At 43.2% G+C, this 13,975-nt stretch overlaps 1 long non-coding RNA gene across 1 annotated transcript in view; it reads right to left on the bottom strand.

Annotated features, from left to right (window-relative positions):
• LOC146798439 (uncharacterized) overlaps nucleotides 1-13,975 on the bottom strand; it is an 84,546-nt gene that overhangs the window by 50,834 nt on the left and 19,737 nt on the right. The window contains exons 7-10 of the long non-coding RNA XR_014969162.1: nucleotides 11,084-11,113; nucleotides 8,518-8,547; nucleotides 8,289-8,429; nucleotides 7,657-7,686 (exon numbers count right to left, since the gene is read on the bottom strand). This is a non-coding gene — a long non-coding RNA (uncharacterized LOC146798439). The remainder of the gene's footprint in view (nucleotides 1-7,656; nucleotides 7,687-8,288; nucleotides 8,430-8,517; nucleotides 8,548-11,083; nucleotides 11,114-13,975) is intronic.

The following is a 13,975-nucleotide window of genomic DNA, read 5'->3' as shown; positions in this document are numbered from 1 at the left end:
GGAAAATAAGAAGGTTATTGCAGCAACAGGAGAAATTGAAGGTCCTTAAAAAAAGGAAGGGGTAAAGGGGGCATTCATTGAGGAACCCCACAAGAGAGAGGAATACACTTAAAGAGCAGTAGGGTAATGAGGAATTTAAAGAGTTCATCAAGTGTGGTGAATTTTGAACTGAGGGAAAAAAATGTCAACAAAAAACCTCTGTTAAAAATCGCAGGGAGGATAAAACTATGAAAACTCGTGAAAATCCGCAGGGGGGAGAAGAAACCCTTAGGAACTTAGCTAAGGGCGGAAGAACACCAAAAATAATAACCAGTTAGAAGAATAAGATGGGAAGAGAAAATTTGGTTACAAGAGCATTATTAGTCAGTGGTAAATTGTGGCTATACTTTGAACCCTCCGAAACAGAGAAGCTGAAGTAAAAAACAAGGAAGATCACACCCTTAAACCGATCCCAGCTTTTATTCTCATTCTCAAAATGCTCAAGCCTGAAAGAAATTGGGACAAAAGATCTGAGGCAGGTAGGCATTATCTATAAAAACAAAGGCAAGGAAATCACCAAGGTCCAAGTCTATTCAGAGCTAGTAAAGGCTGCAATTTTAAAAGCCGAAAAGGAGATATTGAAAGAAAGGATAAGGATAATGCCAGAAGTGGAATTGTAGGGGGGTAACAGAAAGGTAGTGCTTGTGAATGTTTACATTCAATGGGGTTCCCAAGAGGAGTATGAGTTGGAACTGGTGCTTTTCAAGGATGACATGGATGTCGTGTGTGAAAAGTATTAGAATGATTTGATTATCATAATGGGAGATTTCAATCACAAACTGAACCCAAAAAACTAGATCCCTGGTTCAAAGAAATATTAAGCTCATACTGACATCCCCAATTGCACCCCCCTAGACAAGATGAAGCATTTGGTAAGTACTTGGGGACAAAGGGGTTATTTAGTTTTAATGTCAGGATGGAATCCGACTGCCCAGCTAAACAGACTTTCAGGATAGGTACCCAACACTGCCCCATTGACTATGTGTTTATACACGCTTGGAATCATGCCTTGGTAACAGGATTCCAGGTAACCCGGTGTAAAGGCAGCGACCCTAATGCCCTTACTGTGAATTATTAGGGGGGCCAACAAGTCACTGTGAAATTGTCCTACCCCAACAAATGGAATACCCCAAACTCCTGACTCCAAAATTAATAGAGTAATATATAGAGGAAATGGCAAGTTTTCAACAGAAATTAAACACGGAATGTGCTAAGGATGAGAAAGTAGCCTGGTTTGTGGAAAAAATAGAACAGGTTGTACAATACCGTAGAGTAGAATAAAAAAGTTCAAAAGTTGGTACCACAGACACACAATCTATACAAGGAAGACAATCAAGGTGGTTCAATCTAGAGAGTAAGAGCAAGAAAAGGTTAATACGAAGAGAAGAGAGAAGTCTGAAGATAAGGTATGACCAGGGTAGACTTTCTAACCTGATTAAATTGAGAAAAAAATATAAAATGCCAGTCAAGAATCAGAAGAGGATCTTTAAAGAAAAATGTTGGGAAAACCTGATGGAAGCAATTGAAGAAAAAAATGTAAAAGGGTTCTGGAAGTTGATAGAGGATGCTTCCAGTCGTACCCCGGGGACTATGAGCTGCGTAGTGGACGAGGCAGCTTGGGAGGAGTACCTAGGAGAATTATTTGGGGCAAGTGAAGTTTCTGTAGTATTCCATATAGGTACCATAATATAGGCCCCGGTATCTTCATTACCCATCACCTATATTCTTCCCTACACTACACTTGTCACGGTTTACAGGAACTGTTATTTTACCTGGATACGACACCGCATTCAGAACACGGGTTTTTCCTAGTTGGAAATCTCATACATTATGCATGAGGATTCTTGGAAGCACAGCAGGGAGACCATCTCCTGTATAATATCTATGTATAAAGTTCATGTCCGATGTCATCCTTAGGCCGACACAGTAATAAAGGGAGGTAGGACCCCTGGGGAGAACTATGGGTATATATACATCACATCTTGCTAAGATAGAGAGAGGGGACGACACTTCCCAGCCGACACACTAACCAGAGACACTGAGGTTCCTGCATGCAGACACTCCAGCTCGCAGTGGTCTAAAACATCCCTTGCGGGGTGTCCAAATCGTGACCAGGGCGGGGTCCCATGGTCTCCCACTTCAGGTAATGGGGTTGCCCAAATCCTAGAGGGATTCATGGCTTAACACCTAGAAACAGGCCAGGTACATCAAGTAAGGGAGACATCGTAAGGAGTACGCATCTTTTATCATGTGTTTTATAAACTCAAATGTATTCATGATTATTGTAAAATGGTAGAGCTGTACCATCCATTTACCTTTATAGTACTGCTAATCATTTATATCTTATACTACCTAATGGTTGTTGCAGCTCATCTATTACACACCAGAATAACAACTGTTCAATAAATTCTTATTGAAAACACCCAGCCTGTTTATTCTGTGTATCTCTCTGAGACAGACTAGGTATGCACGAATGACTGAGCGTAAAGTAGTATCAGGCACATGCATCAAAGGAAAAACCGGTCGCAAACGGGCAGGTTCTCAGAATCTGCCCCTTTGCGACCGGTATTTTTGCATTTGGGATGCATCATCCCAAATGCAAAAATTGCAATCTAAGGAATCTCTAAAATGCGATTACTTAAATTGCGATTGCATTTAAGGAATCCCAAATTGAGATTCCTTAAATGCAATGCATTAAAGTAAAAAATTTAGCGATTTCGCTAATAGGGGGAGCAAATTACCATGAAGTTGAACTTCATGGTAATTTGCAAAAACTTTGAAACATGCATTTTTGTGCATTTTTCAAAGTTCCATGTTGCGCACACACATGCCCTTAGGACATGTGTGTGTGCAACATATGTGCACAGATCAATTTCAGGGGTGCAAAAGGGTTTCATTTTGACACCCTTGCACCCTTGAAATTGCATGAGCAGTTTGCGACTACCTACTGGTACTCGCAAATTGCTCATGCAATCTCCAATTCATTCCTATGGGCCTGGAGGCCCATAGGAATGAATGGGACGGCATTCCTTAATTGCGACACGCAATTTGCGAGTTGCAGTTAAGGAATGTGTAGGAATCACTATTTTTATAGCGATTCCTAAATGCATAGGCTTTTGCAGTTCCTTAATTGCGATTCCTTAATAATCGCAATTAAGGAATCGCAAAAGCCTACGTTGATGCATGTGTAAGTATATTGTTTCCATGGTCCTGAGGGATCAGGGTTGTCATGTTCAATAGTTGCCAGGAACTATTCTCTCTTTGGTAAGAGGAGATTCTAGTGGCACTATGAGCTAGATGGCACAAAAGGCCAACGTACCTGGTGGGGGTGATCAGTTTGTCTGACACCAATACTACAGTGTATTTTGTCTAAATGCGCAGATCCTGTATACTTTTTTTATAGGAACTACATGACAAAAGGTGATAGGAAGGCCCCAAAGAACTAAGGATTGATCAATCTGCTGGATGTTGGTGGGAAGGTCTTCGCCAAAATAATCTTCGGCAGATTGAAGGATTGGGTAGAGCAGAGGTCAGTTGTGCCAGTGGAACAAGTAGGATTTAAGGAGGGACACTCTACGATTGACCACTGTTTCGCCCTCTGGGCGTGGCGCAAAATTCTATGGAGCAGCGAGGTAGGCTGTATTGCTGCTTTGTAGATTTCCACGCTGCATTTGACCTGGTGGATAGAAAATTTCTCTGGGAAACCTTGAGAAAATATGACATTCCGGAAGGTCTCCTAATCGTAATACAGGAGCTACATAGTCAGAATTGGACCCTGGTTATTAAGGATACGGCGGGGGGGGGGGGTGACACCCAAAATAGCCATTAATAATGGCCTAAGACAGGGTTGTGTATTGGCCCCGCTACTTTTCGCCATATTCTTAGCAGATCTGCATTTATCCTGGCGGCAGATAGAAGATCAGGAAACAATTACCTGTTTACTGTATGCCAACGATTTAGTAATCCTCGACCAGACAGAGATGAGCCTGCAGAGGAAGCTAAACGCATTCAGTATATATTGTGCGGCGAAACGACTAACGGTAAATATGGATAAAACCAAAATCCTGTGTTTTGGTGAGAGAGACCAGAAGTTTAATTGGTATTTGGGCCAAACCAAATTGGAGATTGTGAGTGAGTACAAATACCTTGGGGTCTGGTTTGACAAGGCTCTAAAGTGGGACACGCACTTTGAGGCACAGAAAGCAAAAGCCCATACATCTGTGTGTGGGCTGAAAAAATGTAATTTCAGTAATGGTGACATGTTCCATAGACCACTGATAAAGGCCTACAATGCTATGATACCCCCGCAACTGCAGTATGGAGCAGAAATTCTCAGCTTAGGCTGTAAAAGCAACTGCGATATCAAGGGAGGAAAATGCATAAAATCTCTGATGGCATTGCCTAGCTCATCTATGATTCAGGCAATTAGATTGGAGTTGGGCATGACCTCTTGGAATGTACAGGTGCAAGTGGGCCTATTACGATTTTGGAAACAATTGGGGACAGGGGAAGATACAAAAGTGTCACAATGGTGTAAGAATTATATTCAGCATAGTAACCTAAAATGGGCCAAAGAGGCCAGAAAGAAACTCTACACTATTTGTGAAAATCTAGATGTGAGAATAGATCCGCAGACCCTTCAAATAGAAGTGACAAAGAGTGCACTCAGAACATTAGGGAAGGAGTTGTCTACGTTGGATGATATGGAGTACCTGAGAAGGAAAGAATCTGTGAAATTTATGAGAAATAGCTGGGTGAAAGTAATCTGGTACCCCTATCTAGATATATTACCGAACCAATGGCTTAGATTGGAAGTACTAAGGTTAAGAATTGGCATTAATCCTGCTATGTCAAATCGTAAAATGAAAACAGAACTGATGCGTTCTGATGGTAAATGCACATGCGTGTTGGGCACAGAATGTGATAATTTACATATCCTAATGGACTGCCTAAAATTGTTAGCTCAGAGGAAACAGTTTGTTAAGCCCTATCTTTTTAAAATATGGCCCTAGGCTGCGTGCACAAGCAATTGAACTCCTCACTGATATGACAAATCTTGAAATTGCAACAGCCATTGCAAAGTATATACAGGCTGTAAAGAGGTTTTTTATGGAATAGGAAATGGTCGACTGTATGTTAAGGTCAGAAGCTATGAAGAATAGGGATTTTAAGAAGATTTGACTTAAATAATTAAAAGAAATATTTTAAAATAGGAATTTTATTGTTATATATGTTAATATATGGGTTTGTCTATTATTTAGGTATGGAGCATTGTGTAAAAACTAAGAAGAAATACATGAAAATCAGGCTTCCATAATGGCGTTGGTGGATACATTTGTAATTATTGTAGATTATTTATATAAAATGCCTTTATGTTGTTTAAAGACCAATGGTCTAAATGAACTGGATTTTTGAGTTTTACTTTGGGTGCCTGCATTGGGGCTGGGTAGCAAATTGTGCCGCATGGCTGGGTGAAGGGACAGGAATGCACCATATCTTATAAATAAGGTGCATTCCTGCCCTTTTGAATTGGCGTAGTGCAACAAAATGACTTGCGGCGCTGACCTATGCCAATTCTTTGTAAATTAGTCCCTACATATTTACTTGCACCCTGTCTTTTGAAGTAAACTTTATTGACACACACAGGGATGCATTCTGGTTCAGTGTACCTCTCTTTTCGTGGTTGTTAAAAGTAGCCCATTCCATTTAATTTTTACTTTGAAGATTACTATTAATACGTAAGTGCACACAAGGAGGGTGAGCGTAATCGCAGCACAGCGCTGCCTACTGTGGTCTTGTTTTCATGGTTAATATTATCAAGCACAGTATGAGTCCTTTTTTAGCGGGCATGGATTCCCCTTTGCACGGTGGTCCAATCGCGGCGATTCTTAGTAGTGAAACCCTGAAGAAAGGTAGTAGAACTGCCTGAATCACACGTGCCCTTCAGTGAGGAAGTTAACTTACATTACCATTTGGAATGACTGAGTCAGAAGAATCCTTTAGAAGGAACTAACCATGGATATATGGAATGTGATTGAACGTACAATTACTTCATTTATGTCCCACTAAAAGTGAGATGTGGTACTACTATGAAAAATAGTGCGCTTGGACACCCACGTCCTACATGTTTGTTGGTACGGGGTGAGAATATAGTAATGTTTTCGACCGGTTAGCGCAAATCGGTGGCACAAGAGAATTTTCTTTTATGGGGGAATGTTTAGAATTGAAGATAAAGGGCCATATGTAGGAAGCCTAATACCGGTCGGTAACGGGCGATTTTCGGTAAATATACCGTTACCGACTGGTATTTAGGCTTTTGCTATGTAGGGAGATCATTTCAGGATTCGGTAATTTACCGAATCGGTAAATACCGAATCCTGAAATGAGATGTAGGGGGAGTGTGTCGTGGGTGTGGGGATTCGTTATTTACCACCAACTAAAAGTTGGTGGTAAATGACGAATAGGTGTAAAAAAGCATTTTTGTGCACTTTGAAGTGTGCAATGTGGCAGACATACATGCCCTTAGGGCATGTATGTGTGCCACATGTGCACACATGCAGGAATCAGGGGTGCAACAGGGTGTCAATGTGACACCCTGCCACCCATGATGATGCCTCCCCCATTACCGATTCGGTATTTACCGATTCGGTAATGGCAACTGGCTTCCCATTCATTCCTATGGGCCTTCAGGCCCATAGGAATGAATGGGAAGCCAGTTGCCATTACCGAATCGGTAAATACCGATTCTAAAATACCGACACTTACCGATTCGGTATTTTTTTACCTACATTACATTTACCGATTCATAAATACCGAATCGGTAAATTTCGGTATTTAAGAATCGGTAAATGTAATTTACCTACATATGGCCCAAAGTGAGAAAAGCAGAGCAACTGCTTAGGAATACTCAGAGGTTACGACTTTTTGGGTGCTGCCTGGCCTATCAGGAGCTCTTGTGTGTCTCGGCCCCTAAACGGCATAGGGGGACTCTCTGTTTCACTGAAAAGCACTGTAGGCATATCCGGGCAAGATAAGAAACAATCTCCTGAGGCGCATTTCCAGGCAGCTTCAGCAATGGCAGCTGGCCTGACCTAAAACACTTTGTGATATATAAATGAATTTAGCAGTGTCAGTGTGTGACCCTGAAGAGAGTGGGTCCTTGGGCAAACATCCTCTGCTACTCTCCTTTGGAACGACCCTCGGGGTACCTAAAACTTGCAATGGTCACCCCCTTAGTGGAAAAAAAGACATGCAAAATATTTTGCAGAGGTAAAAAACGTAAACATGTTTGGAGGATTTTCCACTGCTGTTAGAGCGAGGACCCTGGGACTATGTAAACAGGCATGTGGGACACCTATGGCCAGTGAAAGTTCAGTGAATCTGCCTCTTACTCACCAGTGCTTCAACACATTGCTAAAAACTGAAAAGATATCGACGAAATTGTCTTTCAAATCTCTAAATGTTATTCTCTTAAAAAGAGAATAATCTCAACATTTCAAAATACCACCCATGCTCCTACATTACAAAAAATCAACAACAATTACATATTTCAATTGGAATGTAACAACAGATTGAACCCAAAAAGTTAAGCTCAAACAGAGAGGATTTAGGACTTACTCTGGCTTTCCATTCTCGTCTGTGGAATCACTAAAAAGAGGAAAATAGAGAAATAGTTCAAGAATCTTCCACCACTGATGTGCGGGAAACAGCCTTTACCACGAAGGCTTTTCTACGCGTTACGTTTACAACGGTACACTTACCTCGTAAACGTCTTCACAACGCGTATTGCTTCCACGACCGTCTTTACCACGCAAGCAACGTCTTCACGGAACGTCTTCTTCCTCATCCGAAAAAATGCGTCAGTCCTTTTTTAGTGTCGCCGAAGACGTGAGAAAAAGGAAAAAAAAAGAAAAAAGGGGGCTTGGGGGGAGACCCCCCCCCCAAAAAAAAGCGTGGTAAAAGAAAAATAGAGGTAAAGGCTATGCGTAGAAAAATCATTCCGCTGTAACGCATGCGTGGTAAAGGCATGCGTTGCAACGGAATGCGTAGTAACGACATATATTCCTGATGTGTAGTCAGACTGGGGGACGTTCTGGCGATGAGAGCAGCATTGGCCATAGAGGCCTGTGTCAGAATGCTGAAAAACGCGTCCTTCCCACACCAATACTCTCCCATGGAAGGATGAGGTTACAATAAACCTACCAATACAGGTGGGAATGCTTTAATCCTCAATGAAGACTTTAGCTCACCTGGTAAATTTGGGCTCCCTGAGGAAGGCGATGGAGCTGCCACGCTGCCACATCACAGTGTCAATGGAACTGTTACATGCGTTGACATTGTGGACAGAGCATGTAATCTTTTTGGCAGGGCTGTCGCAGTCATCATAATACCTTAGAGAGAAAGTCAATGTTAGAGTGACTGGACAAGTTCTATTAAACAACAATCACATCCAGCAAACCCTGTGGGTTTAGCACTTACCACGAAGTTTGATCGGGTGTTTCAGGCTCCCTAATTAAAAGAAAAGACAGTGTATTTTATTTATCTGGTTTATCAGGCACTCTCTGCAGAGTATGCCTCACAAGAAACCGAGTGAAAATTCTACACAGAGGTCATTGAGGTGGATCAACAAATACAGAGGGCAATGCAACATCAGAGAGTAGGCGGGTTTATCCAAAGGCAGCAGGGCTCAGAGACACAAGAAGAGGCAGGAGCAGGCTAAACCACTGATGGCGGAGTTGTTCTCAGAGGAAGGGGCTGCAAGAAGAAGACAGTGGGGTGGTGGGGCGCGTATTGGTTGCTTGACAGAACTTATTGATCCTTAGTGTTCAGTGGGGGAGACTTAGAGGTGCAGAGGAGTCAGAGGGGTTTGAGACCGTAACTTTGGGGAATGGGGCATTTCCTGTTATTGCAGTCTAAAGCTATACTGTACTGAGTCTCTCTGTGAGCAAAGAAGTAATTTTGAGCAAATGTAAAGGATGGTTAAACCCCACCTGATGAAGTAAAGATGGGAGCTTGAATGGTGAAGCATCTAGCACCAATGCCTTCTGTGTTTACAACGGGGTAGGCTAGAATGTCTAAAGCTGGCTGATCACAGTGGTCATAATGGGTCATAGTGTGTGATGTTACAACGCAGGTAGGGAGGAATGGTGGTCAAGCTTTTTCAGACGGAGAAACATGAATTTTATCCTTGCCCCGTATTAGAAGCCAGTGTAGGCCTTGGAGCGCATGGTTACATGGTTTTGTAGTACTATACAAGTTGCAAGCCATGTTGGTGCTTTTGGGCCATGACACCTTGGGGCAGATTTACAGGCCCCTTGCGACATCTTTACGACACCGTTGCGTCACTTCTGTGACGCAGGGACGTCGTAAACAATGCGCCACTATGCAAAATATTTACAATATGACGCATCTAGTGAGATGTGTCACGTTGTAAAGGCCTGCACTACATTATACCTGCGTCAGGTATAATGTATGCAGGGTGGGCGTGCCGACGTAGGAAAGCCTCGTAAAAGTGATGCAGTGAAATCACAAGATTTTACGGAGTCACTTTTATGACGCCACTGCATAAAAACCTTACTCCTGCTTGAAGAAGGCGTAAGGAGTGACGCAGCATGTTAGGAATAGGCATTCCTAACCATTGCTGGAGTTGTGTTGTGCTTGCGACACGACTCCAACAATGCGCTGCCTTTACGTCAGAAGATGCGTCACGCATCTTTCCATCATTGCACATTGTAAATGCAGCACATCCATGGTGGTGCAAGGCTATTTTTCCTAGACGTAAAATAACTGGCGCAGATCTGCTAATATGCAGAGAGGTGTGCCAGTTATCGTAAATCTGCCCCCTTGTATTCGGAGATGGAAACATTGAATGCATCACCATGATCGACTCTGGAATGATTACAGTACCTACTCCTGTGTGGAATTCGAGGGAAAGAGTGCATAACATAATCTCTCTGAACTGGCAGGAGACAACTTTTAGTCACTGCAATGATTTAGGTGAACAATTTAAGGTCACTGTCCAGAAACACACCTCAATGTTTAAGGAAGATATGCAAAAAGTGGATGGTAGTAGAGCGTAATATATCCACCCCGTTCTGCTAGAAAACTTGCCATGGACTTTGTCTGCCACCTCATACTGTCTTTAAATATCACAATTACTGTATATGCTGCATCAATCCCCTTTCCAAACATGTGGAAGTTCTAGCCTTACCAGCGGAGGCTCCTTCGCTATGGCAGAGGTGCGTCGCCCCACCTACCAGCACTTTATTTTTATTTTTTAAATAAAACATGTTTAAACCCCATTTTATTATTGGTTTATTTGGCTTGTGCCGGCGCTTGGGGTGGGGCCAGGGTGATGATAGGCTGGAGGGGGAATGGTGGGCTCTACCTACACTGCGCATGTGGGTTTTGGCTAATTGTCCAGGGTCGGACTGGCCGTAGTGGGCACTGGGCATTTCCCTGGTGGGCAGGAGGGGTGGGGGCTGGTTTTGTGGCTAAGGGTCTGGTTATGTCACTGGGTGTAGATTTTGCAGCTGTGCTGCAATATCGGACCCCTGTAACAAATGTGAAAGCAGTGCTTTTTACAAACGCAGTGAGAGGACACACTTTCTCATGGCACACAACATACAACATGGACAGAGCAGCAAACCAGTGACATGGAAAGATTTCACATACTATGCACACAAGATAAGTCGGAGACAAGACAGGAGTCCATAAAAAATATATGTGATACAAGGCATGGCACTGACAGGGCAAGCTTTGCCATGGCTTGTATCCACATACAATCCATACACAAGACAAAGGTGTTACACAACAGGTTTCCCCTATACTGTGTCATGTATCTACAGACTACATAAGGCAGTGACAGGACAAGCTTTCAAACCGCTATGTGGTGAAACAGTAGCAGGACAACATACTATGCTTTCCCACTGCAAGGAAGGATGTAACAAGACAACTCATCTTTTGCACTGAAATCCATGTGACTGAAATCAAAATACTTTAGAGGCTGATGCCAACTACTACATGTAGAACTGACTGAACTTACGGAGATGAAGAGTCCTCTGAAGATTCGCTCCTAGGGAAGGAGAGCATACCACTTATTAATGCTCGGTAATGTACATCATAGGAATGATCATCAATGGAATGCACACTACACAGCTTTACAACATGTGAATAAATGTAAACTGCATCAAGACAAACATCTGCCAGGAAATATGCACCAACCCCAGAAATACACATCTTGGGAATGTATTTATATAAACCTTTACTGTAGAAATTAATAAAAATTGATGCAATAGCACCAGTTACAAGCGCAAAGTTAAAAGAGACAAATATAAAATCAGTAAGTATGAAATAGTGTCTGCAGAAGGATTTTATACAGAGCGAGGCTGGTTCTAAGAAATCTATCGAGGGCAACCGCAGCCCACTATTGTGCAAGGGTAAAGGACAGTTCATGGCATTGTGCAATTTTTTCCCCAAACCGGGCAAGGTCCATCAGTCTGTCATCTTGGAAATGCACACAGCACAAAGCTGCCATGTAATCTACATCACAACCAGGGAAGTTACATAGGACATTATGGGAATGTATGGAAAGGTACAAGAAGATCAGGTCAATGGGCCTACCATAAGAGGCTGCACTAAAACGCACTAGCATATAAGCCATTTTGATTCCTCCTGCCCTTGCGTGGTTGTAGCGGGCACTTTCGGCTGGCTGGTGGTGGAAGGGGGGGCCTTGTTCCTGCCTCCCGGCCCTCCCCAAGTGAGTCCGGCATAGCGGTCTGTCTTTCTCCCTGCTGTACATGTGTGTGGAGGCTGTTTTTACCTGCTGTCCATTGGTGTATGGTCTTATTCTATTCTCTGGCTGAACGCAGAGCAGGCAGACTATGAGGCATCGTGGAGTCACACGCTACCCTGGGCATCCTTACAAGTGCCCTGGTTCATTGCCAACGCTTGTTACAGGTGTTTCCTCCCTCATGTTTCCTCCTGCATGCAGTGTTTCCTCCTTACACGTGATGGAGGGATGTCTTTCTGGTGTTTGCGTACCTGCATTGGTGTGCTCTCTCCCGCGGTCCTACTCCACCACTTTTGGCCTCCTCTGCGTGGTTGTGGGTCGGGCCCTGCAGTGCGGTGCGGGTTCCTCCCGGTGTTGTCGCTGCTGCCTTGCCTGGTGGCTTTGGGGCTCAGTGCTGTTTTGTTGCAGCACTCCTGTGGTGCTGCTTCTTTCTGCCTTGCCATGGTTCCGGGGGTGCAGCTGTGCCTCCCTGTCGGTGCCTGTTCTTGCCTGCTTTCTGTGACTCGCCTGTGTCGGCCTGGTTGGTGCCTGGATGGTTGTCTGCCTGGCTCTTACTTTTGCTGGGGGTTGATGTTTGCTCTGGTGGCTTAGTGGACTATTGCGTCCACTGTGGGGACCTGTTTTTCTCCTCCTGGTCACGGGTTCTTCTTCCATTGGGTCCGATCAGCCTTTCATCCTTCTGAGGTTGTTACTCTGAGTGCCCTGGTCTTGGGTTTACTCACCGGTAATCATCATTACTCTGGTTCCCGTTGTCCTTGTCCCATTCATACGTCCCGCCCTCCCTCCCTCCCGGCCGGCCTTCCTTCCTGTTGGGGGCTTGGTGGTTCAGGCGGAATGCTGGGTAGGTACTGCTTATGTCCTGCCAGTGGGAGGGGACGGTTAGGTTCCCAGCATTCCTCTGTCTTTTTTTATGTCAGTAGGTGATTATCTCCACTTTGTTATGAATGGGACGAGGACAACGGGACCCGGAGTAATGAAGGTTACCGGTAAGTAATTGAGCAATCTATATAATGTGGTCCTAAATTGCTGGTATAAACAATAAAGAAACCTACACTAGGGAAACTCTACACCATTGCGATGTGCAATAAGGGCACTTGCACTCTGAGCACTTGAAAAGGTAATTATAATATATATTAGAACATTGGAATGTGGAGCTCTCCATTGAATACAATGGAGTGCTCCGGGCTGCTACAGACCGGTAGAAGCCCGAAGAGCAACATTCAAATGTTTTTGTTCAGAGCTGCTGCTGTGAACAAAGGCCTCTCGGAGCTGGAAGGGATGTAAACCCCTCGGGCTGCGAGAGGCCTTTGTTTTTAGTAATTAGAACATTCTGCGCTCTAGGGGCGGAATGTTCTAATAGCCTTAGAGCCTTCCTGGCGGGCTTTACCGGCCATTAAAGGCCCGCTTCCTTGTTTAACGCTGGAGCAGGCCTTTAATATTAGGTAAAGCCCGCTAGGTCGGGCTCTAAAGCTATAATATAATATAATATAATATATTATAATTATATTATAATATAATTATAACATGTATATATCTATACATCTCTATCTATATATATAATATAAATTATAATATTATTATAATATAATATATATGATATAATAATCATATAAATCATACAATTCACAGGCATCTACAGCAAGGAAACATCACCACTGGACTATGCACCATTTCACTCCACAATGGGACTGTACATCAGTGGCCTTAATACAACAGACATGTACAGTAAGGAAAGGCAAACATGTAGGACATTAATGTAAAGAATGAGAATATACACATTGGCAATGTACATCATACCATGAGAATGTATACCAAGGAATAGTAATATACAGTATAATAATCTACAACATATTATGGAACAGTAAATCACACCGTGGAAAACTACACCCAGGAATTTATGCCTTGGCCATCAATAGCTAAGTAAACTTTGGAAATGAACACAGGAATGTGCATTCAAATATAGTACTGTAAACGAGAGAAAGGTGGAATACTGATATCTGTAAATGGGAATCTTAACTCAGAGAAACTTCAAGAAAGGGGCCCGTAAGTGTAAGCCACAGGCATAAAAACCATAGGAAGCCTAAAAAGCAGTGAACTAGGCCACGTGAAACCTGTTCATGGGGCTCTATTCCTTAAGGATATACA

Source organism: Triturus cristatus, chromosome 9 (assembly GCF_964204655.1).
Source record: "Triturus cristatus chromosome 9, aTriCri1.1, whole genome shotgun sequence".
Classification (NCBI taxonomy): Eukaryota; Metazoa; Chordata; class Amphibia; order Caudata; family Salamandridae; genus Triturus; species Triturus cristatus.
This window is presented reverse-complemented; position numbering and strand designations above follow the sequence as displayed.